Below are 3,901 nucleotides of genomic sequence, written 5' to 3'. Positions count from 1 at the left end.
AAAATGTTATCCTTAAAGTCAAATGCATCAAATGAATTGGAAAACATAGATATGCAAGTTGCTTGCAAAGTACTATTGCTTATATTATCCCATTTACATATCAATAATAATAACACAATATTTATTTGTTTAAATTTTAATTGATTCTTATTAGCCTATAAACAAATGTCTGAAGTCCAGTCCAGCTTGTAGACGCACATTATTTGCATCTAATAAAGTAGATGATGAGACAGTTACGGAAGCAGATAGTTACAGTACTACAAATGAGGGTAGTGATCAAACTGAATTTTCAATGTAAAGTGTATTATTCAACACAAATTAAATAATAATTACCAATACCTACTTTATAAATATTTTTAATTATAGCTTACGAGAACAATTACTTCAACATATACAAAGTTTGGAAGAAATCAAAAAAGAAAACAAGTTTTTAAAGAAGTCTGTAGAATTACAAAAGAGTGTAATAAATGCAATCCCTAGTGAAGCTAAGAAGACCGAAGAGTTTGAGTTAAAGTGTCATAGTCTTTTGTCAGGAATGTTTACTACAACCCAAATTAATTTAATTCTACACCCAAAAAAAAAGTGTATAAATGGTCAGAAGAAGACATTGCCAATGCCATTACCCTTAGAAGCCTTTCTCCAAAGGTGTATAGATATCTACAAGGTGAAAAAAAGTATCCTTTACCAGATAGGTCTAACAATTAATAATAGGTATATTAAAATAATAATTTAAATGATTAGTAATAAATAATAATAATGTGTAAATAGGTCTTTCCACACTAAGAATTTGGGCTTCTAAATTTAATTTAGATCAAGGTCTCTTGTACAGTGTATTAAACATTATGAAACATAAGGGTAGGTACTTCCTATAATTTTTTTAATAAACAAAAAAATATATTTTTCATACATATTTACATAAAAAATACAAAAATATATTTCACTACAGGTAAATCTATGAATGTGAATGAAAAACTAGCTGTAATTTCTTTTGACGAAACATATTTGTCTCAAAAAATGTGTTATGATAGAAAAAAAGAACAGTTTATTGGCCCCCATAAAACAGTCCAGACTGTTATTGTAAGAGGTAGTATCAAGCAAAAGAAAAACACATTGTATTAAAAAAATTCTTATAAAAATAATATTATTTTAGGGCTTATTGGTAAATGGAGGCAGCCTATATTTTACAAATATGACACTCCAATGACACCAAAATTGTTGAAAAGTATCATTGAAGAATTATTTAAAATAGAATTTAACGTAGTAGCTATGGTTAGTGATATGGGACCGACCAATCGTACTCTTTGGAATGCATTGGGTATTTCTTTAGATCAAACATTTTTTCAACACCCAATTACATTAAAGAAAATCCACATATTTGCTGATGCCCCACATTTGATTAAGTTGGCAAGGAATCATTTTATAAACAGGTACAAAATAATATTTAAGTACCTACCTAATGCAAATGTATTTCCTAATCATTGTAATGTTTAGTGGATTTGTACTTGAAAATAACAAGTTTATTGGAAAAAATATCATTGAAAAAGTTATGAATTTATGTCCAAATAATTTAAAATTAGCCCATAAATTAACCGAAAGTCATATCAATGTGCCAAGTTCAAAAAAACAAAATGTGAGATTGGCAGCTCAGCTATTTTCTAATTCTGTGGCAAAATCAATTTCATACTGTGGACAAAAATATAATCTAGGATACAACAATTGGCAAGAAGTAATTCATAATTATATACTTAACATTTATGAAATATTTTTTAGTAATATTGTTTATATAGGCACAAAACACCAAGCATTTATCAGAATTTTAAAATAAAATGTTCAAGGATCTGAAGTTATCCAGCTAATAAATGATTGGTTTGATTTAGTAAATACACAGCTGCCAGTTGATAAATTTACTAAAAGCTATGGCATGGAACTTGAACAGCAAAATCATCTATTAGATAGAATGGACAAATTCATTTTAACAATGCGTGTACATGGTCACAATACGTTGTTACCTTTTCAAAAAGGTAAGTAAATAGCTATTGCGTAATTATCTAGCAATAAATAATTATAATGAGTTTCAGGAATACTGTATACTAATAGTTCATTAAGAAATCTTTTAAATGATTTAAAATTGAATTATCCAGATATAAACTATATTATAACTAGGAGGTTAAATCAAGATATTCTAGAAAATTTATTTAGCTACCTTAAAGGAATGGTTGGGTCAAATAATCATTTAAGCCCACTTGATTTTAAACATTGGTGAGTGGTAGATAATAATCAATACCTCTGATGTATTAACAATAAAAATATTTATTAATGAATTTGGATACTTTTATTTGTTATGTACTAGCCTTAAATGGTATTTATTAGGAAAACATGCCTACATAGCTTTCAGTGAAAATAGAAATACCGAAGATAGCAATGATGAACGTCTAATTGGAACTGAATGCCTCTCTGGAATTATTTTTCAGAAAGCACAAGTACAAGTAGTACAACCTTCAATTAAATCCACTAATTTGTCAACACATGATCCTATGGCAACAATACAATCGTCTTTAGGTCAAATTTCTGTTGAAGTTTCTGAAGAAGAATTATACTTGTTAGATAATTTTGAAAAAGAGGTACTTTTAAGTGTACAAAAACAATTTAAAAATTAATTTAGCTCAATTTTGTTTAAACATATTTTCAGTGTGATAATACATCTTTAACTGCAATTGACATGGACGGGTTAGAATATGTAACTGGGTATGTGGCAAAACGATTTTTGACTAAGTACCCATATCTTGGTGAAATAAGTTCATCTGAAAACAATAAAGAGAGTACAAATTGGACTACATTTATTTCAAAAGGACATTTAATTATACCATCTCAAATATTGATGACAGCTGCCAAAAAAATGATGGTTGAATTTGACAAACTCCATGGAGAAACATTAAATGGTGGTGAAAACATTATGGAAACATTAACTAAAATAGTAATGGCACATGTTGAACACAAGTTACCAGAAGAAGTCGTCAGCTGCCTAGTTCGAACTAGAACATTTATCCGGTTCAATCAAATAAATAAAAAAATTAATGATAAAGTACACATCATTAACAACAAAAATAAATTAAAAAAAGTTTATGGTCTAACAATAAATTACATATTGTACAAATAAATAATAATATATAAAATACTAATATACCTAGGAACATAAAATAAAAAAAACATCTATATTAATTTATTTAGGTACGAATATTGCCAATATTTTGCCACACCTCAAATTAAGTAAGTACTTAAAATCAGTTAATTGTAAAAAGTATTTCTTAAATTATATAAAAAAAAAACATCAGTAACCTACCAAAATACTATATAGGTACAATACTCAATAACACAGAATGGTAAGTAGTAATATACCTAGTCAAGGTGTATTACAGGAGGTAAGTATACATACATAATAATAATAAATACATTAATATATTTATATATACCTATACTTTCTGTTAGAATATTGCATTGAGTTTATTAAATAAAAAGTTCATTGGGACAGTTAGGTTAGGTAAGTATCATTATTCATCAGTCATTTTGAAACGTGAAAACTGAAAAAAATACCTAACAGAGAAAATCCCAATAACTGTACATACACATTACACAATACAGTAATTATACACATTCCTTAAAAATCGGTCGAATAAAATAATTTAAGTACGCAAGCCAATCAACTTTAGTATAATATAGTAAATAAGATTTATAAATTATCATATTTTGAAATTGGCGGGAAGTAAACATGATAATCAGGAGACAGCGTGACGTAGGCGAGTTGCGCAGACCGAGTTGACAACATACCATGTTATTTAGCCATGGGTAGGATGAAACAATTTTGTTCTACAACTTCAAAGCTCAAAGGTTTCGAGTTTTCGAC

Source organism: Acyrthosiphon pisum, chromosome X, assembly GCF_005508785.2.
Source record: "Acyrthosiphon pisum isolate AL4f chromosome X, pea_aphid_22Mar2018_4r6ur, whole genome shotgun sequence".
In the NCBI taxonomy this organism is placed as follows: Eukaryota; Metazoa; Arthropoda; class Insecta; order Hemiptera; family Aphididae; genus Acyrthosiphon; species Acyrthosiphon pisum.
The sequence above is the reverse complement of the archived record's forward strand: the minus strand, read 5'-3'. Positions refer to the sequence as shown.